The sequence below is a fragment of the Columba livia genome, chromosome 1 (assembly GCF_036013475.1).
Source record: "Columba livia isolate bColLiv1 breed racing homer chromosome 1, bColLiv1.pat.W.v2, whole genome shotgun sequence".
Classification (NCBI taxonomy): domain Eukaryota; kingdom Metazoa; phylum Chordata; class Aves; order Columbiformes; family Columbidae; genus Columba; species Columba livia.
The window spans coordinates 81,953,984-81,980,844 of NC_088602.1; the positions used below are offsets into that span (position 1 = coordinate 81,953,984).

General features: G+C 36.0%; 1 long non-coding RNA gene across 1 annotated transcript; it reads right to left on the reverse strand.

Moving 5' to 3' along the window:
* Window positions 1-7,343: 7,343 nt before the first annotated feature.
* LOC110365354 (uncharacterized) lies at window positions 7,344-21,780 on the reverse strand. Its single transcript, XR_002424789.2, has 4 exons — window positions 21,538-21,780; window positions 20,215-20,373; window positions 8,163-8,250; window positions 7,344-7,528 (listed from the first exon to the last, which is right to left on the reverse strand). It is a non-coding gene; the product is annotated as an uncharacterized LOC110365354 (long non-coding RNA).
* Window positions 21,781-26,861: the final 5,081 nt, after the last annotated feature.

Genomic DNA, 26,861 nt, shown 5'->3' on the forward strand with positions numbered 1-26,861 from the left:
TGGAAGAGAGGAGAGATCCTGCATCAGCACTTTGTAAGGCTGGGGGAAAACTGTTCCAGAGCTGAAGGTCAGTTTCATATATCTAACTGTACAAATCAAAAATGTGGGATTCGTCTTCTAGCGAAACGATGACGCTGCAGACAGTCTTAAAGAATATTATAATAACAGGCTTTATCCACTGCAACTTCATCATTATTTTGGGATTTGGCTGGGCTGTGTAAACATCATTCATTTGTACTCCCACAAACTAGAATTCTTCTCGTCACAGCCAATCAAGTAATTTTCACCTGTAAGCATTTCCATTTTACAGTGGTTTGAAAATTGTCCATAATATTACTAGTATTTTTAAACAATATTATTTTTTATAGTTTTCAAACCTAAAGTTTAATTACTTCAGGTGATATCTCTGAGGAGAAAGACACACAATAAACCCTAAGCACCTAAACCATGGTTGTATGCATTACTTGTTACTTAATCAATAAGTTTAAATAACAGTCTGTATCTTGCTATGAAGATATTCCATAAATATAGGCTTACAACACTGGTCATCCTTCTCTAAACCAGAAATATTTATTTATAATGGAAATATGTACTTATTTGTTCTGTTTAGCTAACATGTATGGAAATTAAAGGTAACCAGAACACTCCTGTAATTTGTGTACTAGCATACTGTTGTAGCTTCAAGCTTGTATTCAGATAACAGCTATCAGCTGAAATATCAGACTGTTCTAGAAACAGCAGTCACTAGAGGAATCATTCTTGGGGATCTTAATATCTAAAAAACTGGCATGTGTTGGTACATAAAAAGGAAAAATCCATAATGATAGAACATGCACATAATTGTTCTAGCACTAAGCTTTTGTTCTAGTCAAGTTTGGGGGACAATATGAGGCCATTACCTTTTCAAGGAGCTATAACAGTACTTAATTTTATACAGTTTGTAAAACTATTGAACTGTTCATATATTTCCATCTTTAAAAGCTTCTCTTTCTTTTTTAAGTCCCTACATAACTTCTTCATGCCCATATTTCTTATCAAAAGGTCTAAAGTATGCCAGCTCACCTACCAATACCATCTGGCTTTTCATCAGAGCAAGGACACTGAAAAGAAAATCCAAATGTGATTATTAATTCTGAATGTCTTAGTTTTCCATGCTCTATACAAAAAGCAATAATGGGACATGATTTCCTTCAGAAGATGCTATTTGTCTGTCAGTTTATGTCGATATGCTTCAGAGATCCCAAAATTGAGGCATATAAATCCCGTATTTCTTTTTGAGATTCTCAGCCTAGAGATTCCTTGTGTCTTTAAACTTCATACTTGCTGTCTGCCTACCCAAATTCACAGCCAAGTTTCAACCTGGCTGTGGTATTGTACTGCAATGCTGGTTACTATCCTTAAATAAATAACTGCTGCATAACATTGGTTCAAAGTGAAGTTATATATTTCTTTTCTCTGCTTTGCAAAATTTTTCTGCAATTTAAGGTCTAAAAGTGGTTAGAAGTTGTCAGTTCAAAGGTGACATAGAAGAATAAATAGTATTCCCAGATTGCCAGTATTAACACCTGCTGAAAAAGAGTGAGGAAAAATTTTACATCTGTGTAAAAACTGCTTGCATAGTAGTATATAACTGAAGGGGATAAGGGATGGGGTTCAAATCCCAACAGGTCAAAGCAGAATTTTTGTTAGGTTTAAGGGAAAAGTTCAGTTTGTAATAGGAAAATATGTATCTAACTGTAGCCTGAATAAAATCTATAGAAGAAAATTAAGTCTTTCTATTGATTTATTTGACCACAAATCAGGTGAGAAAGGGAAGAACCAGTGCCTTGCATATACTTAATTTATGAGAAATTTGTCTTCTATTATTTTCCAGTGATGCTAATTCAGGCAGTTATCTCACCCATGATCTTACCTTCCATCTGATTGAATTATATAGTACCACTTCTGGTCACAATCTGCCATAATTGGGAAAGCTAAGAAAATAATAACTTGAGAGACTGATGTTCCTTACATTAATTGTTGCCTTTTTCTCCCCTAAAGAAACACAAGGTTTTTAGTTTAGTGGGTGTTTCTTCTTTGGCTTGACTTATTTTGTAGATTCAATTTATATACCATAATGTGTATTAACTAAAGTAATAGATTCCTGCATTGCCGGTGAGGTCATTCAGTTAGGTTCTCGTCTATCATCTTGATTGAGTAAATGAAAAAGAAAAAAAAAAAAAAAAAGAGTGCTTCTTTACAGAGATAATGAAAAAATGCTATTATACAGCCTTGTTTCTTTTTTACAGAAACAGTTGTATACAAGACAAGTGTTGTAAATTTATATGTTTACAGTCTCAAATATAACAGATTTATTAAAAGAAAAAAACACACAATATTTTTGAGCTTAATGATGACACAAAAACCAAATATGCAGTATATTTCAACAATCTAATATTAAAAATTTGCTCACCGTACAGCTTTACGTTTCAGGTAATATTTTGGTGAAAGAAGCCACCAGACAAGGAGTTATGAAAGGCTTGTCCTGACCTCCTTTCTTCCCCTCACTATAAGCACCTTTTTTTTTTTAGCATTTTGAGGGTCCTACTCAGCTGTCATTATTGGGTTCATTTGTTCTTGCTCACAACTTTTGATACCACATCTTTTTTAAGGAGGTATATATTACGTAGTTTGGGGCTTTTGTGCTCCAAGTGTGCCAAAGAAAGTGAAACAAAGTAAAAAGTGTCCACCATTTTGTGAAAGTCTGGCAGTCTTTCAGAGATCTAGTGTTGCAGGATTATTTCAGTATCTGTCTTCCAAACTGATTTTTTTTCCCCCTTTGTCTATTTGGAAGCACAATAGGGACATTTCTTGATGTATATATTTTCCAGATTTTTACCAACTTCATTAAAAGAGTATGTTGCTGAGAATTAAAAAAAATAAGTGGAATTCATGAGTAAAGGGAAAGAGGAATTCAGCTGAGCATTTTATTTATGAGCAATGATGACTTAGAAGAAATTTGCCTAACAATACTCACAAAATAGTACAACACAATTTGGCATACATTTGGAATACTATAGGAGAGTATAATAAGTAAGACTTGAGCCATACATGCAAAGTTATATTTGTCACCTGTACATAATCAGGCTTGTCTGTAGTCTACACTATCACATTTTTGCTCTCTTGTCTACAAAGAACTTGACCTAAATATCCATCCAAAGTCTCCAAAAAACATTTTTTTTTTAAAGGGTTAATTTAGTAAGTGAAAACAATAATATACTCAGTCAATTGCTAGTCTTATTTATGTATTATTGGAAAAAAATAGCTAAAAAAACCCACGCATAGTGTCCAAAACTCCTATTTGGTGATTTCTGTGATTTGATAACTTATTCTGCAAATCTCATTCAATTTAATAGGAGGAAGCAACTTCTCCACCAGAGGGACTGGAATGTTAGAGAGAAAAGTCTGTACAGAAAGAACTTTTCCTGAAGCATATTTTTATGTAATTCCCAGTAAAACCTTACAATAGCTGAGCTGAAGTCTGTTTATATGGATGGTACCATCTTTACCTCTGGTTTATTCTTTAAATGTGATTATATATATTTATTAATGTTCTTGCCAGGTTTTTCTTCTCGGTAATTTACACTACAAATAGGAAACTATAAATGTCATAGTCTTGAAGTGCTTCAATTGTTGTGAAGAAATCACTAGATTACCCAGAATTCACGATAAAGATTTTTTAAAATAATCTAATTTCTGTGTGATTTCATCTCTCTACACTTTATTTTTTTCTTTAATGGACAAACGTTTCATTATGTAAGAGAAGTGAAGAAAATTTCTTATCAGAAAATATTGTAAAAAAAATTAAAACTCTCTACTAATAGTTGTGGTCCTTTTCATATAAATCTTAAGATCATGTATTATGGTCCTTCTATAGTATATGATAAAATAATACTTAACATAATTATTTTCATGCAATAATTTGAAAATAACACAGAAGACTCTTTCTCCATACCATTCTATAAATTGCAGGTTGATTTTTTTTAATGTACATTATTACATTTTGGTATTATGTTAAAAAGAAAAACATATATAAACTTATTTAATTCTTATTAATGTACACTTTCTAGTATAAAACATGTTATGAAACTCAAACATGATTAATTACTTACATATCTCTGAGGAAAAAGCAGATGTTTAGCTACAGTAAATTATTCCTGGAAGTCTTGATAACCTTCCACTGACTTCCATGGGTACTGCATTAGCCCTTAAATGAGTGAAAAGAGAAAAATTTATGGTTCCCACAACAATAACCACAAGGTTATGTGTGATTGTACTGAACATACTTATAAAAAGGGAGAGTTTTTTACTCCATTCTGTCCCTTCAAAAAAATGGAAAAAGCAGGAAAATGTTTTCTTTGACACAATTTGCTTTAACATTGTCAGAGTGTTATCAGGATCACAAAAAAATGTTAAGAATTGTGGTTTTAGGCCATATATTAGATTTACGATACAGAATGATCCATATAGATGTACACATCTTTACATAACAGTCTAAGATAAATGACTCTTTGAAAAGAAATAGTTGTAAAGATTATGTTCCTTGTTATTCTCATATATATATATGAAGGCTAACTCCTCTCTCTCTATATATATATATATGTATATGTGTGTGTGTATATAAATACATGTATATACACTCTCTACCTGATACTACAGCCACCTAGGGGAACTGTTTCCTTTGGTCTTTTCAGTGAAGTCTTTAATAAGAGAAATAACATTTTAGGTTGTTGTGTTTTTTTTCTTTTAATTTGGGCTTTAAGATATGGGTCTAAAAATAAAACTTCCTTCCAGTTTTATGCCTATTATTTGCACCACACTCATATTGAGTCCAAACTCTCTCTTCCTAGGAGGTTACCCATTGCCATGAGTTGTTCTCACTGTCTCCTGTGTCACTATAAGCAATAATAAAGTTAAGTCATGTACGGAAGATTCCAGATCTGTTAAACAATGCTTCCTGACAATGTTTGTGAGAGAAACATGTTGATAAAGTAAAGGAAATTTTCCATAGTCTTCAAATGTGTGTTTTCATTTTTAGGTGAACAAGTGTAAAGTTTTCAAGAAAAGACAGGTATTCTAGAAACTAGTTTAAAGAACATACGAAGGACAACACACTAGTAAGACACTCTTCCTGGTACCTGAGGTGGTACAGCATCATATAGAGAATTTAGCTGCTTTCCAGAGCAGAACTAGAAATTCACAGCTGAAATGATTGACATTGCTGATTAACTATTACCATTTTCTTACTCAGTACTATCAACCCCTCCAAGCCCCAAACTCAGCAAACTGTAGTGATGCTTTCAAAATTATTTCAGTCAAAATGATTGAAGTTAACTTTAAACAGAATCTATTTGCAGCCCTTAAGCATTTTGCCTGACCTGTGCTTGAAGGGGTTTCAACGAGGTTGTTAGCTGACTAGGATACTAACCTCTAGAAGGCATAAATTATAAACCATGATGGGCAGGCTGTGGATTGATGTCTTCCTTCAGCATAGCAAGATCTGGAAGAAGAATTGTGGTCAGTAATAACTTAAGGCTCTATGTCTAATAGAGAAAAGTGTTATTTTTAATGAGAGTTACGTCACAGATGCTAAAAGGTACTCTGTAGTTAAGAGGTAGGAAATTGATTTGGATATGGAACATACTAATTCAAGCTTCACAACTTTTCTTTCTCATTTTGACCAGTGAAGTTGTGAAGTTCCCCTAGATATTTTTTTTTTCTTTTTTAATGATGTTGCCTTTGGACACAAAGTAAAAAGAAAAAACAAACAAACAAACAAAACCAGAAAAGCTTTAGCATATCTTTTGACCGGAAAGATGCTCAGGGTTTTTTTCCATAATTCACCACTACAGAACAAGCATGCAGCAAACACCTGTAATATAGTGGAACCCTCACACAAGAATGTAAAGAATTTCCTAGCTTTGGCTCTCTACACTTACTGTTGACATACTGACTCTTAGAACCTAGATTCTTTATGAAAGAAAATCGTCATAATTGATAAAAGATTAATCAAAAGTACCATTATATCAAAGATTTCTCTTGTGTTCTTTACATTTTTAATAAAAAATTGAGTCTAGAATACTTAAGTGTCTTTTTGCATAATTTATCCAACAATTTTCGTTATCTTCAGGTGAAGAATATTGTGTCCAGTGCTGGGCCCCTCAGTTCAAGAAGGACAAGGAACTGCTGGAGAGAGTCCAGCGCAGGGCAACAAAAATGATCAAGGGAGTGGAGCACCTCCCTTATGAGGAAAGGCTGAGGGAGCTGGGGCTCTTTAGTTTGGAGAAGAGGAGACTGAGGGGTGACCTCATTAATGTTTATAAATATATAAGGGGTGAGTGTCACGAGGATGGAGCCAGGCTCTTCTCAGTGACAACCAAAGGTAGGACAATGGGTCATGGGTTCAAAGTGGAACATAAGAAGTTCCACTTAAATTTAAGAAGAAACTTCTTCCCAGTGAGGGTAACAGAACATTGGAACAGGCCGCCCAGGTGTGTTGTGGAGTCCCCTTCTCTGGAGACATTCAAAACCTGCCTGGACACATTCCTGTGTTGCCTCATCTAGGTGCTCCTGCTCTGGCAGGGGGATTGGACTAGATGATCTTTTGAAGTCCCTTCCAATCCCTAACATTCTGTGGATATCTAAGGAAAAATATTTTATACTGTTCATTCAGAAAAACTGACTTTGATGTGATTTACAAAACATATAACTATGGATACATGTTTTTTAATCAAAGGATCAAACAATGCCATGTCATACATAGTGAAATCTGGTACTGGAATGTAAGTGAAAAATGTCAGATACAAATAGTATGTACTGTTATTTTTCTGTATTTTTGCTTTGTATTTTGTCTCTTTTGCTGACAAGCTCCAGGTATAACTGATTGTCACAAGGTTCACTGATCTTTTACTAGGATGCAAAAGACTGAACAAGGACGGAGCGCCTGAAGAGGACAGATTGCCAGGACTCAGTAAAGGAAGCACGTTGGGAAAGCTGTAAGAGAAAACCTAGAGTAAACTTAACAAATTGAAGACATCCTGAGTCATTAATTATAAATTTCTATATATCTATGCCTTTTATCCAAACAAATGAACTTCTGTCAACTACAGTCCCTTGACAGTGACCTTGCAGAAAATGCTTTCGTTAAGGTAAGCATACTTAAAATAAATAAAAGCATCTCAAATTGGATAATAGCTGAAACAGTCTCAGAGGAACAGCCATTTTATCAATTCTCAGAATTCATATGTGTGAAGTCCTACCAATGAGTTTTGTGATAAAGTCCATTTGGTATGGGTTTAGCTTAAAAAGCCTTAGAATGACAGTTTTAGAGGCCTTCAAAACAAAAGCTCTTATTCAGTCTCATCTGATGACATGCTATGTATCAGTGCATTGCTCAAACACCAGTGGCAAGGTAAATGAAGTATATTCTCTCACACTGTTTCTGTCTTCTGCTGAACTCCATAGACATTATAGGTATCCAATTCTTTCACTGTAACAAATAAAACCATGCATCAGTCACTAAAAGATGACTAGAAAATAGGTAGCTCCTGCAAGTCCATCTCACAAAAATAATTTTTCTGATAGCATTTTACCTTGAAGAGTGGCCAAAAAGGGAATGTAGGGCTAATTGATTGCAATAAGAACTGCCAGCAAAATGGATTTCTTAGTAAATACTCATATATTCCAGAGGGATTAGTCTGCTGCTCAAGCATGGAAAGTCTATATACGTAAGCTCTCTTTATGGTAGATCTCAAGGATATTTTGACTGATGTTCTTCAGTTTTAATGATATTTGTGAAATGGCAGAGATGGCACAGAGTAGCAATAATAAAATAAAATACCTGTGCAATATTCATTTGCCATCTACAGGAGAGGATATATGCAGTGTTTCATTTTATCATAAGCTTTATGCAAAGATAACTTTTAATTCTCAAAGCAAAGCAAACGCATCAGAAGGGAGAGTAAATGCTTACAAAACATGCCTTCCATAACAGTTCTTAAAAATGATGTGAAATTTCACCTCTTACCATTGTTAAGTGGGCAGTTTCCAAGCACAGCCCTTATGTTTTTTTTATGTTGTGGCTGAGAAAGAGACTAACTGTAGGTGTAAAATGAGATAATTACCTTTCATGTCTCTGAACAGAGGTGAATCCATAGAAAAGTCATACAAGATACACCAGGAAGTGATGTCATCTGGGTAGATGGTATATTTCTAATATGAAACAGGAAGGAAACTTCTTGTCATCCCACTTAGAAGCAAAACAAAATTAAATCTAACTGGTAAAAGCTGTGATTTAAAACTGAGATTTCTGAAGAAAAATAAAAAGGAATTTAGAATTTTTCAGCAGATCCATTTTTCCACAATTTCACATGACTTTCAGTCCTCCAAAGCAGCCAAGCTGATGGGCAGTCTTTTATTAAGACATGAGACTGGTATTTTCAGGGGATTTCCTCACACATACCTCAACTGAACATATCCTAAAATTTTCTATCAGCTGCTCAGGACTACAGAATGATACCATCCTCATTTATTAAGTCCCTGGGCAAACTCAGCTTCTTTTATAAATCTGGAAATTATTCCTTAAGCAAGAAGGTGAACTGTGCTATATTCAAAATGAATGTTCTGTTTATCATATTACACAAGCTTTTTAGAAGTTTTGTTTTGTTTTGATTTTAAGGAATTATTAGGAAATCGTATAATGTATTTACTATTTTCTAATAACTTCTTTTATGTGACAGATATGTGTGGGAGAAATGTGGGATCTACTTAGATGTTGGTTTTGGGTTAAATATAATTTGAATAGTAATTCCTGATGCTTAAGGTGGAATATTAATGTCATTCAGACCATTAGGATAATGTAATAACATTAATACCATCCATGCTTGTAAGACCATTAGGACTCAAGGAAAAAAGTATTAAAACCTACTCATTTGAGAGCTCAGTGGCCACCAATTTATTCCTCTTATCTTAAACAATAGTGTGTTAGGAGACTGGAAAGGTTTAAAGAGAATCAGTGGAGAAAACAATTTCTTTATGGAAACGATTTCTTTATGGAAAACCATGTACTTAAAAACTAAATAACAGACAAAGTCATTTGAAAGATTCTCTCCATCTAGTTTGCTCTGTTTCCATACATCAAGAGTAGATTACAATATTAAGATGCATGCTACAATCACTCACAGAGCTTATCTCTAAATGAAATTCAAGAACATGACATGAACATAATGTGCTGCCAGAAGACATTGAGACACAGCTAATCTGCCTCATATCACACTAAGTCATTGTTCCCATTCTTAAGAGGGACTGCAGTTGCTTGAAGATATGTTGTGAGCACAGTCATGCTCTTACAGTGATCCTTGACAAGATCTCCCCCACCTCAGTGAAAAGATGTATGTTCATATTAGCTATTATCTTCTCTGACAGAAGTAAAATAAAACAAAGTTTGTCAGGAAATGACTTGGCATGTAAATGCACATGAAAAAAGGCCTCTGCAGGTCCTCAAATCCTTTGTTATTCATAAAAATTTCACATTGTGAAATCATTAAGCAAATGATACTGGATTTACTCCTCTTGTTTAAACACAAACACTACCAAAAGCATTTATAAAGAAAGCTTTCCAGATGTATTTCCACAGAAAAATGAAGACAGGAGCACAGACTGCGATAGCATATCTGTGTTTGCACACTAAATACAAGGTAAAAAAGAAGGACAGAGACCTGAGCTTGAGTATGTTTGAGGATCTCAAGCACTTTGAATTTTCTGGAGCATTTGCTTTGCTAAGTAGAACAACCGAAAAGCCAAGCTGGTGCAATTTCATTGCAGTTATTATCTAAGGTACCAAATCAATGAGTAGGCTTTGATAGTATGCTACCACAAGGCACAGTTACACACCTGTATGTTTTCCTGTTTATATCATGTATACATACCTACATATATGCATATGTATGTGTATACCTATGTTTATGCATATACTTGATTTCTACTTTCTTGCTAGCTAGTGCCTTCTGAAATGCTCAACTGCATTTTCTTTAAATTTTGTCGTCAGAATGGAGCCCTTCTGGAACAAAACAGAGCAAACAAAGTTTTCAGACTAGCTCCTTTCCAGCAATTCCAGTTTAAGGGGATTCCAGCCTCCACAAGTATTATGGTCTCAGGGCATTGATCTGTTATAATTCAATCCAGGAAGCATCATTTAGGACTTTATAGAAATACGTCACAATCAGAAACTCCAGTCAGAACAAAACAAATAGCAAAAGTTCACTGATGCAATGTATTCTCAACAAACCAGCTTGCATGTTTGATTTCTATTTCCAGCAGGTGTCAGGTGTGCAATTATTTAACACCAGGAAAAACACAGTAGAAAGAGCGAATAATTTAGATCGTATCGACTTTTTAAAATTCCATAACATACATTAACGTAGTAAATGCCAAATAACCAAACTAAACCAAGGCAAGTATTTGCATTGTATCTTGCATTATGATTTACTCAGGGAATAAGATATATTAAAAAACAAACAAACAAACAACTATACTATTTTTGATAATAAATATTCTACCATCAGCATCATAGCTACAAAACTTTGGATTTCCATTACTGTCACATAATACTGAAGTCAGAAAATGCTTTTCTTGATTTCTAGAGAAGTTTTGAAAGGCTAACTGCCTTTTTTGAAGGAAAACTCTGGTACAGAAGATAACAGAATTCAAATCTTTTAAGCCCAACACTAGCACTCATTAGACTAATCTTGCTTATTTGGTAGGTATTGTAAAAGTTCGGGAAGGTTTGAGGTTAGTTTACTTATTATTTATTTTGCACCAGGCTTTAGAAAATGAAATTATTAGAAAATACATTTTTATAGTGCTTATATATATAAATATTTCAAGTTTTTAATATAAAATTTAGCACATAAAGAAAAATAAGAAACAGTTTTTCACAGCTTTTGAGCATTCATTAGAAGCTGCCATGAACTAAGTACTGCATTCTAGATATATTGACATGGTTCTCCTGCAAATAGTGATCTGGAAGTATTAAATTATCATGTTTTTGTTCCCTCTGCATTTTAAGATTTCTGCTGACATCCATAGTGACTGTCAATATGACATTTTACAGCAGTCTGAAGACATCTTCTCTCTGTAATTCACTCTTTTTAAATTACTGTTATTAGAAAACTCTTTTTAATTAAATTAAAGGAGATAAGTCATGGTGGCTTGATGAATCATCAAAGGAAATTTTAAAACATTTTTTCAGTACCCAGCTGCTACACGACAAGCAATCCCAGAAAGAAATCTCAAAATAGATCCCTGTCAACAGTGCAATATTATTAGTGTATTGAGATACATCCTGAGATTTTTTTTGCAGCCAGTTTTGTTCCCTCCTGATTTTCTTCCTCAGTCATATGATTTTTATCATGACTCACATGAGGTTTTTTTGAGACACATTCTTTTTGTTTTGTCCATCACAGAGAGCAACCATTGATTATCTGATTTGAAGATGTTCACATCTGCTTCATAAAAGCAGCTAATTGAAGTCTCAGCTGTCCTCCACTGTTCTCAAATGCTAATGATATATTTGCAGGAAGAAAACAATGTGAGGAAGCAGAGAGAAAGTTCACAGCACTTCTTGAGGCAAGAACTTGGATAACCTTTTTTAAAAAAAAAACAGAGAAAAATTAATCATATAAAATAAGCATTCTGTAAATTGTCTTGCCTATTCGAAATACAAGCTGCAACAACTGGCCCTTCATCAAAAGTGAATTCTACCCTACCTTTTCCAAATTAAGAATATGTATTTCAAGTTCATTCTTTCTGTTCTTGGATTTTGAGGAGGGCATTAAAAGGGATAGTTAGCTCCCCTGTCAAATTGTCAGATCACAGTATTTAAGCAATCTTATTCTAACAGTGCAAATTTCTTCTTTCAACAGTTAATTCTGGTTTTTTATACATTGAATTACTTCAGCTGTTGCATTGATCTTTCATCACTTGAGTATAATAAGTTAAACAACACTAAGATAGGAGAATGCTCTTCAGACAGCAGTCATAAACTGGAGCAAAGCAATGGCCCTTCCATGGAGCAACCTCCTGCCCTGGCACATAGGAGAAATGCAGTATCCCTTTCACCTTCAGGTTTACTGGTCATACGGGGAAGATGACAAGTACAGAATGCATTAAAACACATTGTTCACAGTCTTCCCAAGCAAAAATCAGTCTTGAATGATTTCCACTTTCTCTGGAATATGCTACTGATTGTGGTAGGAGGTTTTTTTATTTCAATTAACTCTTCTAAGAAAACTTGTGTCTTGTTTTCTAACTAAGGATTACAGGCTGAAACTGCTTGACATAATGGTCATTTCTATACTGATAACAGTATTCTAAGTTCCAGGGCATTGAGGCAGTTTGGTGTAGTACAGATAAGTGTAATTCATCTTGACTAGTCTCTCAGCTATTCCTTTAAATTGCCTCTTATTTCCTTAGAGTTAATTGTGCAGAAGTATAATGTAAATTCAGTTGTTTTTGTCATAGCTCGTCATTGCTGGAAATCCTCCAATGGCTGACAGGTGGTTTTAATGAAGTACCTGACCTTTCACTAAGTCATCTCCAAGCTTGTTAGCTCTCATGCTAATGACAGAGTTGGAATAGATATCATGTAATGTGTTCAGGGACACGTGCACACACAGTGCTACATTAAAATAACCATCACTGAGCTTATCACACAAAGCATTCCTTACCTGAGACACTGCAAAGAACTATGGCTTCAAGGCAACCTTATTTAATGTATAGATACAAAAAGAGGTTAAATATGATTTAATTATCGTGTTATTCTCCATTTTTTCCTATAGGAACTGAAGACATTTACTCATAACAGTATTTTTATTGTAACCCATTATTACAGTGTGGAACTCAAAATGATGCATTTTCTGCGTTTGTTGTGGTTTAACCCCAGCTGGTTGCTAACCATCACACAGCCACTTGCTTATTCCCCCCACAGTGAGATGGGGCAAGGGAATTGCAAAGGTAAAATTTTGAAATCTCACAGGTTGAGACAAAGAAAGTTTAACAGGTAAAACAAAAGCTGCTTGCACAAGTGAAGAAAAACAAGGGATTCATTCATTATTTCCCATGCTGAGGCAGGTGTTCAGCCATCTCCAGGACAGAAGGGCTCTATCACGTGTAATGGTGACTCAGGAGCACAAATGCCATCACTCCAAACATCCCCCCTTTCCTCCTTCTCCCTCAGCTGTCCCTGCTAAGTACAACACCATATAGTGTGGGACATCTCTTTGGTCAGTTGGGTTCAGTTGTCCTGGCTGTGCCCCCTCCCAACTTCTTGTGCTCCCCCAGCCAACTGACTGTCAGGGTGGGGTGCTGAAACATCCCTGTGTTATCAACACTGTTTCCATCACAGATACAAACATAGCACCATACATGCTACTAAGAAGAAGATTGACTCTATCTCAGCCAAAACCCATACAATACTCTAATTTGAAAACAGAACTATTAATTTCCTTGTAGAATTTCTGTATTTTTAGTACCATTCAATGAAGGTTCACTTCATTTGCGCTATATTTCCAAAACATGAGGGTTGGATTTTTCAATGAATTTTTATCATCAGAAATCGAGAGAAAGTTCAGTGATGTACTATCTCCAGATTATTTAGGATGAGTGGTGGAGTGTGGGGCTTGGTTTGTTTGTTTATTTTCTTTCAAAGTAGGAAGCATGGTAAAAGTTTGCTTTTAAATACTCACTGAATTAATTAGCTTATTTATAGGTTGGCCTCCAAAATATTGAAATGATTTTCAAATAAAAAACCAGATACTACTCACTGAATATTTACAAATTACAGTTATGGACCATTCATAGAAAGATTCAGGTGAGTTAACTAGAGGCATATGAAATAGAACTTTGTTTCAATCCCTACCTGTGTCACCCCTAATCTACGTTGGTTCTTCTGTCTGGCGCTCTAGAAGGACATAGTAATAATGCTGTGCTCTTAGAAACAGCTGAACACTTTTGACTGAGGTTTTCTTGGAAGACTTCAGCCTGAGGCAGACATCAGCATAGGAAATTTAAGGAATGAACAAAGGATGATGATTTTACCAAGTGTTAGTGAGGTATCATTACCAGCCACACATAATTAGAAGAAATCAACTCTCTTTTTTTTTTTTTTGTGTTTGGTTGCTTCTCTATTCCACTCTGTACCATAGAGTAGCTTGTCACAATAGACAGAAGACGGTATCTTTAAAGCTTCAAGAATTCCTTGAATGTTTAATAATTTCTTTTTGCAAAATCTGTCTACATTTTGTTATTTGTTGTTGATTTAAAAAAATCATTTAAATTCTCTTTTGTTTACCAAGTTAGCTATAAAGTTAACATAGACAGTAGCAAATGATACAAGTTGATAAAAGTAAAGTAATCCAGGTAGTCCAAAATCTTCTCTCTTTTAGGCTTTTAGTTCCAATATTTTTATAATTTCAAAATACAATTATTTAAGTGTTTTTCCAGATTTTTTTTTCCTTGAAAACTCACATAAGTAAGAATTTTACAGCATAGATGAAATGCTGGTGTTACTGAATTTTACTCTATGCTATAATTTCTAAAGTAAAAAATTAAGTGCACAGAGACTTTAAATCGACTTTAAGTGTACATTATACTGAGCAAAAATTATCTACAGACAAAATCTGACTCTTTCTTTGCTTTGGAGTTTCTAATATACCCACTGAGACAATAAAAATTCCTCATTAAAGAAGAACAAAATTAATTTGGTTTAGATATTCTCAAAATCAGAAGGAGAACCAAATATTTATGTATGACCACCCTGAACTTGTCTGACAAACCAAACTGTTCTTAGCTGAATGGGGGAAAAGTCTTCAAAGGAATAAACACAAGAATATCTACTAAGTAAAAAGCAGGACTGGAATGACATTTTTAAAAACTATCACCGTGGACAATATTAGTCTCAAAATGTTCCTAAAATATCACATTGTTAATTAAACAAACCCCTTTTTTTTAATTTTTTTTTAATGTATTAATTTACATTTGGCTTTAAGTGTCATAATCATAATGAAATTTTCAAATTAAGAAAGTATCTAACATGGATCATGGAGGTTTTAATTTTCATTTCACAATTTCACTTTTCTAGTATTGGTCAGGTTAAAGAAAAGTTAAATAAATAAATGTATCAATTGATGTTCACATTTTGTCACTCCATCTAGAACTACTTTCGAAACAGGCAAAATAAATGGCATGATCCTGAAGAATGAGAAAAACTGGCATCAATATTATACAACTTGTCAGGTCATTATTGTAATAGACAAATGAAGGATTTAATGTAACATTCTTCTAAAATTTTGTTAAACCTCTTTTGAGTATAACAGAAGCTGAAGGAACATGACACCTTGTACTTATGCAGCACTTCAAAAGCCTGAAACCTAGAATAACCTTAGCAAGTCTCTATGATTATTCCACTGGGAGGGAACTAGCATTGTGGAAAGGAAGTTTTTTGAAGTCTGTCTTACTATTTATGATGTAAATTGAACCAGGTATAAAAAATATAAGAATAGAATAATAATTTTTAGAACAACCAAAATATAGTTTACATATGTACATCTAAACTCTTACATTAAGAAAGTATAATCTAAACATATATGTATGTACATTCTTATAGACACACTGCAACACAGACATACAGACACATATTAATATAAATATAAAATCCAGGTAGTAAGCAGACTATTAACTTACATTTTCCTCTCTTAACATTAGGGTTGCTCATCTCACAAATCATATTTCTGTGGGAAACGAAAGGTGCACTGCTGCCAACATTTTATAAGAAATAATGACACACTTTACTACCTGTAAGTGCTGAGTGAGTGCTTCTGCTTTTGCTTCCCAAGGTGACTGTAACACAGATTGATGAAAGATCCATCAGGACTACAAAGGTTAAAGATGCAGACCCAGAGCTAGAAGGCAGCCCTGACACTGATGGAATACAGTACAATGAGAGTGCTCGCATTATTGCCCTATCCTCTGATAACCAGTGTAATATGAAAACTGACTACAGGAGAAGGGAACAAATTAAATCCATTAATCAAGCATATCTGTGCTAAACAGTTGCTCTAAAGAGGTGAACAAATGAAAAATTTACTGTTTGTTTCCATGCTCGCTAGCACCGGAGAAGAAAATTAATTATAAGGCTGTGGCTAAACTATTAGTTGTTTTTTTTTTTTCTTGTGAAAGCTATTTATTGTTTTGTCAAAGAACAAATGAACCTCATTAGTGAGATTAGTTTCAGCTGATCATTTTGTATTAGGACAGTCTAATAATATACTCTTTAAAGATACATTGAAGGAAATAATTTCAAAGAACCAGAGTCTATTTTATACCTCTTACTGTATTAGACTGCTAAATCAGAAAAGTATGATGTGTCACCCAGCTAAAAATAAGCCCCATTTTCTTCATACTGCTCTGGTAAAGTGGCTGTTAATTTGACTGTAGTCAGCTGTTTGTTGGAGATTCACAAAGGGATGTGAAGGGGGGTCAAGGGGGGGTCTCAAAATTCACACACAAAACTCTAGTCTTGAAGTTGATTTTCTGAAACCTAGCCAGTTCTTAAAACAAAAAAGAACTCCTAAATAGGGAATATTTGATTTTTTTTTTTTTTAATAAAATGAAATGACAGTCTGAAACTCAACGAAAATCTTCCAAAAGCTTCTATTGATAAAAGGAAGCAAGATATATGGGAGTACTCTAAGCTACAGAGCAAAGAGTACAGGCTGTTTCCCTATATTATTCTGTCATCCTGCTTGAATCTATTATTATAGTCACTCCCTTTTGGAAAGAAAGGAAGCTAGCTCTCTATGAACTGCAAGTATTCATAGCAAATTATCACCTGCAGAAGGTCAGAGAAGTTACATATCTACTAGCAGAACTCTATGAGGGTTTGCAGTATAGCACTTATGCTGAAGTTTCTAATCTCTTTTTCAAAAAAGAAAATCTTCATGGTGAAAGTCTCTGGCTCTGCTGCAGTGCTGGGTTTCTCATGATGCAAATGCCTCCCATGGGGAACTAAACTGAAATAATGAAGATAAAACAGTAATTAGCTTGTCACTACTCAATTGACCTGATTCCCAATGGAAGTCTAGAGGCAAAAAAGTAGTTGTCAAACATCATAGCTAATGAAGACTGTTTACATTGTTTTTATGTCTCATGAGTGGGCAGACCTATGGGAAGAGCCTATAAAGCCCTTGGTGCATTTGAGAAGGGCTTTCTCTCATACAGAGTTCTCATGTCTCATACTGGAACAGCAATATGCTATTATTCTTCACATTTGCAGCATTGATAGCATGTATTTTTCTGCCCAAAAATTTATTGTCATAAAACTTGAATAACACTTTATTTTCCCTGTGTCCTCTGCTGGAACTGAACAACAGATTAAAATGGTGCTGAGGGTAAGGAGGAGAAGATGTTTTAACAGCACATGGAAACACATGGATATGCTCAACTCCATTGGCCTGATTGTTTTAGAAGCCCAGCTTATTACTCATCTCCTGATGCACCAAGCAGCATAATTTGGCCTCTTAGCTACTAAAAAACTGATATTTAAAAACAAGATTTTGTGCAACTATGAGTGGTTTCCTTTACGTTTGAAACCCTCCCTCCAAAACCAAACATGCTCCCACCAAAAGACCTGTTAGCAGATTAAAGCATTTCATTTTTAATATAGTTTCTTTAACTATAAGAAAAAGCTGGAGCAAGACTGAAATTCTGACCTAGAGTGTCCATTATCTTCTGTTGAAGTTGTTTAGCTGGCTTCCTCTTTCTAGACTACATTGTGAAATGCAACAGAAGTTAATCCAACGATGACAGCTAAAAAGAGAACCCTGATGGTCACTCTTGAATCCTCAATTCACTTGCAAAAATGCATTTGGTACAAAAGGACTGGTGATTCCTGGAGGTAATGTTCAATATTACCTTGAAGATGAACTGTAGACCTCACATCCATATCATATGTCCTTACATTCCTACAGTTTAAATAAGACAACCCATCTTTTAACTCCATTTAACTCAATTTTGGTAACAAATCCATCCAGTCTTAAGCTATTTTAGCAGGAAATAATGTATTCAATACAAGTCTCACACGTTGTTTCAGTGTTTGCCTTTCATAATCCAGTTACGTGATAGGTGTCCAGAGGTCATCTTCAACCATATTTGTCTTTTTAGTGTATGACAGGATAAAACCTTTGACATTATGTCCTTAGCAGGAGATGACTGCATTAGCCCATATTCCCCACAGTAACATTTGACAGATTGAAATGTGAATGGTGATATCTGGAAGGTAATGTGGCATGGGCATAAAGGCCCATGATTCAAAATCTCCCTCCTTGTTTCCCCACTGCTAGAGCACTCAGCCTTTGTAAAAATTCAAGGCAACCTTTGTAGAAATAGCACTTTAAAGATTAACCAGAAGAGCCTTCTCTTTTACTGCAGTAAATCTTCTGTGAATAACAGGCAACCAGCTACCTTAACAAGACAATATTCTCAGCAGTCGGTACAGTCTCTGATGTCTTTGGCCTATAGCTGCACTCATGATTTTGTATCATAAAAGTAGCTTCTACTTTTGGCATGAAGTATGTGTGGTAGGTTGTATAGATGATGCAAACAGTAAATGGGGATGGCATGTAATAAAACTATCTAAAATACATATTACTATGAGAGAAGTTTACAAGTCAAGGTAGCTGAATAGAGAAACATAATAATGGCAATGGTAAGTATTCATGAAACAATGGAAATACTAATTTTGACTACTGATGCTTAGCCACAAATGATAAAAAACATGTTTGGATTTCCTTCTGAATGATTCGGTGGGCGGGGGGGGTCTAAGTAAATGAACTGGAAAATGGATAGTGTACACTGTTATATCTACAGCAATTCCATAGAGTTAAATAGCAGCAAAAGATGGATTCACAGAATATTGTAGAACTGAATAGAATCAAACGATGGATTCACAGAATATATATATATTAATAAATGCAAATAACATCTTATTTACTCAGATTTCCTATTCGAAGTGGGAGATTAATGAAAATTGGAGAACCTGCAAGCACAGGATATTTGAATTTTGAAGAATCACAGTAGATTACCAAAATAACTTAAGATTTTTTTAAGACGAGCTTGAAAAAAGACTAATTCCAAATTAACCTTCCACTAACAGTGCTCTTTGTGATTTGAAAGGTTGGAGTTGGTGGTCTGAAACAGGAATATTTTGAAACTCAGTGTCTCCCAGAAACGTTTGAAATTTTGTCCCTGCCTTACCAAACTAATCTATTGTAGTCTCATTTTACACTATTATTTTGACACAAATTCCTTTTATAGGTTTGTTCATGAAAACTCAAGTGTTTATTTTACATTGGTTTTAGATAGAATTTGTTCTGGCAGAATGACCTCTTGAGGCTTTCTTCATAGGTTTCAAGATAATTTTCTGTTTCTACACACACTACTCTGAACTCTAATGGGTTTATCTGCCTGCTGGATAGGGAGTCTTCAGAAAGTCATTTATGACTTAAAGTTTTTGAGACTATCATCTGATAAATGTGCTTGTATTAGTATTTCAACAGAAAGCTCAGGTGACACTTAGAAGCAGAAATGTATCATGTAGCAACTCAACGCCCTCCCTCCTCAAATACCCAAACCTAGTCAGGTTTTAGTCTTGAAAAAATTCAGTTTGCTTTAAGCAGATAGAAGAGAAAAAGTTAAAATACTTCAGTAAAGTCTCTGGAGACTTAATTTCCCTGAACAAATGGGAGATTTCATTGCCAGGGCCACAGTGGTATTGCGGGACACATCCTTCCTAGCACAGCTGGTGTGGCTGTACATATACACAAGTAAGATTTTTCCTCTTTACATTCTCAGAGCTATCAAGAAACTCTGTGAGACCCCCGCTTTGGTCACATTAACTGAATTAATTATAATACCTTGAACTGCAAATACACTGTGGATCCTTGCAAACTCTTTTTCCTGTCACAATCAAGTTCAAGCTTCTTCTCCAGTCAATAAGTTTGCCCACTAAAGTGCTTTTAGTTTGTTATGAACAAATTAACTTTTCTGTCTTCAGGACTCATTAACTTTTCTGACGTCAGAAACAGCTAATTCCTAACAGTGATGACCTAACATATTTCTTACCTTATTTAGCTCATGTATTTCAGTGAGTGCTGAAAGCTGAAGTCCTTTCAAAAATCAGGTATTTATTCATACTGTCTCTATCACATAAGTAGTTTGCTTCCTTAATATATTCAATTGCAGCTTTGACCAGTGAAGGCATTTATCCTTGCAGTGTTAAACCTAGAGTAGAGAAACACAAGAAAATATTAAAAACAGAAACTAGTTTCTTGGGTCTCATAGATGAATCTGTTCTAGTTCATTCAACAATTTCAGACAGTTTTTATCTAGGTTGCTTATTACTTTAATAATATAAGAAGCTGTTTTTCATAGATTAAAAGCTAATTCTAAGGAATTAGCTTTAATATATGTTAATATATGCTGTTAATATATGCTAATCTCTAATATTACTTAAAATTTGCAGATAATGTTATCAAATGCTATCAAAGACCATCTGAGGTTCCAAATTCTCCTGCTATTAAGCCAAAACCAAAACCTAGAGGTGTGTCAAAAGAGTTTTGTTAATTACATTCATTACATTAAAAAGTAGATAACAGATAAAAAGAACAAAACAAAACCAGATTTATTTCCCCCTAGAATTTCATGTCAAAAAATATTAATATAATTCTACATCTGATAAGAAAGGAATAGAATTCAGGAAGAAAAGTCAAGTAAAATTTCTCATTTGTAACTATCAATATTTGTTACACTTTAAAGAGTTTCTCTTACAAACACAAGCTTTGTTCTCTTGTTAAGCTAAATTATCAGAGACAAGAATTTGATTGCAGTTGCTCCCATCTGGAATGACTCAGTAGATTTTAATGAGATAGAATAGCAACAGCAAAAACTAGAGTATTACAGTTTAAATCAATGCAAGTAATGAAGATTTGCATTAAAGAAACTGAAATCAGGCTGTGGCCACTGATGATCTAGTTAAAAACTAGCTAAAAAAAAAACAACCAGCCCACCAACCAACTAAGCAAAAACTTACGTAAAAAGAAGTATTTTAAAAAGAAAGGAAAGCTACTCTTGCAGAATTTATAATATATTCTCTTAAAGAACCTCCAAAATAAATCTGATTCTACCTAGTCATAAGGCCCACTTTGGTGATTGCTACCTATCTGTTGAGCATCAATGCAATTGATTCAACAACTTGCATTTAACAATAGTATTAAAGAATAAGTGCAAGCAAAGGACAGATGGTTGGGGGCTAAATTCCAGATCACCGGACAGGTTTCAGGTATACCTGCTTCTCCTGTCCATCATCTATCAACTATTCATTCTTCCAAGCTGCATTATTATGTACTGAAGTTGAGTGAATTTGCAACAAAATAAAAATAATTTTACCTGTGCTTCTGAGATGAATGGAAACTAGCAGGAGCCCAGCATTTTGATAACTTGGGCAGGTGCCTAACAATAAATATGGGCTTGTTTCTGAAAATCTTGATCACAGGATTTATTTCTCTGCTGTAATATGTAAAAGAATAAACGAGATTATGAAAACCATAAACCATTTCATTTTCACTTGGTTGGATTTCTAGACAAGTAAAATAAAGATAAATGTTCTCCAAGTCAGGCTTTCCATTTTGACATTCTTATTACAAATAATATAAATTGTATAAGAAGCCCTCCCTCAGATCTGAGGGAAAGGGCTTACACATACGTATTTGCAAATTTGTGATCAACATTATTGTTCTGTATGTATTTGGAATGATAGTATTCAAAATACATATATTTCTTTTTTTACCCGAGATAAAGTTTGTCTGTTTCCCTATGGGAAGATTAATTATTTTTCGAAGTCCACCACTGAGACCACTCTATCAAGTGGATATTACTCCATATATGACCCTCTTACTGATGCAAAATAATTTAGTAGTTATTTTTCAAAGCTTTTCCACATTTCTTTTTGTTATCTGATATCTTTCAAAAACTATATCTTGTCACCTGTTAGACTACCATAGTGTAGTTGATTTAGCTACTGAATGGACAGTGGTATCACTCAGGACACAGTCAAGAGTTATATTTGCATTCTGCTGTATTAGGTGCTTTATCTAATACTTTAAAACCCTGTACTTTATGAAGTCCTTCAGAATGGGCAGGATGGTTCCCGAGAGCATGCTGCATCTTATAAGGCTTCTTATGAGTTTCTCAACTTCCTGTCTACTCACTACATCACTTTTCCTTTAATAGCCAGTATGTGTTCTATGTTGATAAACCATGACCTTGTACTAAAGGGTCCCAGTGTGCATTATGCTTTTGTGGTCATCTCCTTATTCATTAGAGTCAATATCTTCATTAAGAGAACTGCATTCATAATCACAGTAGAGGCCACTGAAAACTGATTATCCCTGCAAAAAGGGATCTACAGTTCGAGGGGAGCCACAGGGAAATCGAGGAAGCAAAATTACAGTATGTTGTTCCTTGCAGAAGAGAATATTGCAAACCCCTTCAGGAACCCCTTAGGAAAGTTAAGTGCTGAGAAGCAAGAGATCGTATAAAATGGTGTTTGGCATGGGCCCAAAGATTTGCCTTTTTTGTCCCCTCTCCTTCTCTCCTTTTTTTTTTTTTTTCCTTTGGTAACTCCTATGAAAAAACAACTTGAAAATTAATTTTTGTGTGAAAAAAATAAAATGTTCAGATAAAGGTGTGAAATAGAAACTCTACATATAGGACACTTGATCAAAAGTTCTTTAAAAGAATACAGCATACCAATACTATGTAGTAAGCAAACAAAAAGATAGATAAAGCTTGACATGCCTTCATTTAAAACATTAGTAATTATTTAGGTTAACAAAATTGTAAAACAATGCAATTCAAAATTCAGGTATGACAGAAAATTTTTTGAAATTACACTGCAAAATATTAGAACAACATGCTTAGAAAGAACTATCCTCCTTTTGGTAGTAGTCATCATTTTCACAGCATGTTTAGTTTTGTCCTTTTACCAGTTAATGTAACATCCTGGTTTCAGCTGGGATAGGATTAATTTTCTTCCTAGTAGCTGGTACAGTGCTGCGTTTTGGATTTAAAATGAGAATAACGCTGATAACACACTGATGTTTTAGTAGATTCTGAGCAGACAAGGACTTTTCAGCTTCTCATGCCATGCCAGGGGCACAAGAAGCTTGGAGGGAACAGAGCTGGGACAGCTGACCCAAACTCACCAAATGGATACTCCATACTGTATGACATCATGCTAACTATATATTTTGGTGGAAGAAGAAGGAAGTATGAGATGTTCAGAGCGATGGCATTTGTGCTCCGGAGTTACTGTTAACATGTGATGGAGCCTGGCTTTCCTGGAGGTGGCTGAACACCTGCCTGCCCATGGGAAGCAGTGAATGAATTCCTTGTTTTGCTTTGCATGTGTGCACAGATTTTGCTTTACTTATTAAACTGCCTTTGTCTCAGCTCACTTCTACCCTTCTGATTCTCTCCCTCATCCCACCAGGGGGAATAAGTGAGCAGCTGTGTGGGGCTTAGTTGTCAGTCGGGGTTAAATTGCAACATGGACCCTCCCTGAAGTAAGTAAGGAACAGAAAATTTTCCCTTGGAGAAACAAAACCAAATCAAACACACCCCAATACTTTAACTGTGTTGAACTGTAAAGGATTAACCTTGAATGTGCAAATGTCTTTCTGGATCATTTCAAGAACAGAGACTTCATATATATATATGTATTTATACAGACCTTGGGAGCTGTTTAGAACTCTGCAAGACTGTTCCACAAATGCTTAGGCTGACCAAGGAGATGTTCCCTAGTGTGCAAAAAAGCATGGGATGTCCTACTGACACTGAAAGGCTGAATGGGATCCAATTATTAACTTATGTAACAGCAGAAGGAAGGAGGTGAGTTTTTATGTAATATGTAGAATCATAGAATTATAGAATCATTTCAGTTAGAAGAGACCCTCAGGATCATCAAGTCCAGCCATAACCTAATTTTAGCACTAAACCATGTCCCTAAGAGCCTCATCTGTATGCCTTTTAAAAACCTCCAGGGATGGTGACTCCACCAGTTCCCTGGTCAGCCTGTTCCAATGCCTGACAACCCTTTCTGTGAGCAATTTTTTCCTTATATTCAAACTAAACCTCCCCTGGCACAATTTGAGGCCATTTCATCTTGTCCTGTCATTTGCTACTTGGGAGAAGAGACTGACACCCTCCATGCTACAACCTCCTTTCAGACAATTGTAGGCAGCAATAAGGTCTCCCCTCAGCCTCCCTTTCTCAGGACTAAAGAGTCCCCATTCCCTCAACCACTCCTCATCAGACTTGTGCTCCAGGGCCCTCGCCATCTTTGTTGCCCTCATCTGAGCTCTCTCTAGTACTTCAATGTCCTTCTTATAATGAGGAGCCCAAATCTCAAAACAGGATTCAAGGTGCGGCCTCACCAGTGCCAAGTACAGTGTCACCATCACTTCTCTAGTCCTGCTGTCCACAATATTCCTGATACAGGCCAGGATGCTGGTGACCTTCTTGGCCACCTGGGCACACTGCTGGCTCACATTCAGCCAGCTGTCAATCAACACCCCCAGGTCCTTTTCTGCCAGGCAGTTTTCCAGCCATTCTGCTGCTTGGGATTGTTGTGACCCAAGTGCAGGAACTGACACTTGACATTGTTGAACCTCACACAACTGGCCTAAGACCAATGATCCATCCAGTCCAGATCCCTCTGTATGGCCTTCCTACCCTTGAGCAGATCAACACTCTCACCCAATTTGGTGTCATCTGCAAACTTACTAAGGATGCACTCAATCCAGATAAATGATAAAGATATTAAACAGAACTGGCCTCAATACCAAGCCCTGGGGAACACCACTCATGACCATCCGTCAACTGGATTTGACTCTTTTCACCATAAGTCTTTGAGCCCAGGCATGCTGCCAGTTCTTTATCCATCGCAGAGTACAACTATTCAGGCCATGAGCAACCAGCTTCTCTAGGAGAATGCTGTGGGTTATGGTGTCAAAGGCTTTGCTGAAGTCTAAGTATGCAACATTCACAGCTTTTCCCTCATCTGCCAGATGGGTCACCTTGTTGTAGAATGAGATCAGCTTGGTCGAACAGACCTGCCTTTCACAAACCCGTGTTGACTGGGTCCGATCACTTGCTTTTCTTTGTGTGTGCCGTTTGATGTCACTCAGTCTGATCTGCTCCATGACCTTCCCTGAGAGGTCTGCAGTTCCTTGGATCCTCCTTCCAGCCCTTCTTGTAGATGGGCATCACATTTGCCAACTTCCAGTCAACTGAGACCTCCCCAGTTAGCTAAGATTGCTGATAAATAACAGAAAATGGCTTAGTGATCACCTCCGCCAGCTCGCTCAGCACTCTTGGATGTATCTTGTGTAGCAGGTCTCTAACCAATTCCCCTTGGATTATTGGGGCTTCATTCTACTCCCCATCCCTGTCGTACAGCTCAGGGGGCTGGATACCTGGAGCACAACTATTCTGAGTATAAAAGACTGAGTCAAAGGCGGCATTTAGTACCTCAGCCTTTCCCTTATCTTCTGTCACTATGTTTCCTCCTGCAACCATCAGGGGATGGAGATTCTCCTTAGGCCTCCTTTTGTGGCTGATATATTTATAGAAACAGTTCTTGTTGCCTTTTACCACAGTAGCGAGGCTCAGGTCTAGTTGGGCTTTGGCCCTTTTAATTTTCTCTTCATGGCATTTTTGTATTTCTTTTGAGCAGCCTCCCCTCCTTCCAAAGGTTATAAATTCTCTTTTTATTCCTAAATTCCAGATGCAGCTCTCTATTCAGCCAGGCTGGCCTTCTTCCCCAACAGCTCACCTTTCAGAACATGGGAACAGCCTCCTCCTGTCTCTCTAAGATTACCTTCTTGAAGAGAGACCAGCCTTCCTGGACTCGTTTGTCCCTCAGGACTGCCTCCCAAGGGACTCTGCCAAATAGCCTCCTAAACAGATCAAAGTCTGCCCTTTGGAAGTCCAAAGTAGCAGTAGCAGTTCTGCTGACCACCCTCCAAGAACAGAAAACTCAGTCATTTCATGATCACTATGCCCAAGGCAGCCTCCAACTGACACATTGCCTAGGAGTCCTTCTCTGTTTAGAAAAACAACAGATCCAGTGGGGCTCCTTCCCTAGTAAGCTCACTAATAAGCTGTGTCAGGAAGCTGCTTTCCATACACTGCAGGAGCCTCCTAGACTGCTTCCTCTCTGCTGTGTTGTACATCCAGCAGACATCTGGTAGGTTGAATTCCCCCATAAGAGCAAGGACTAGTAAATGGGAGACTTCTCCCAGCTGCCTGAAAAATATTGCATCTGCCTCTTCATCCTGATTGCACGGTCTGTAACAGACCCCCACCAGGCTGTCCACCTTGTTGTCTTTCCACTTGATACTCTCCCATAGACACTCATCTCCGGCACCACTCTCATCAAGCTCCAGATAATCAAAACACTCCATAACATACATGGCTACCCCACCTCCTCTCCTTCCTCATCTATACCTTCTGAAGAGTTTATAGCCATTTAATACAGCACTCCGGTTATGAGAGTCAGCCCACCATGTTTCTGTAATGGCAACTATATTGTAGTTTTTCTGCCTCACAATGGCTTCTAGGTCCTCCTGTTTTTTGGCCATGCTGCATGCATTCATACAGATGCACTTCAGCTGGCGTATTGATCCCACCACCATTTTATGGTTAGAAGA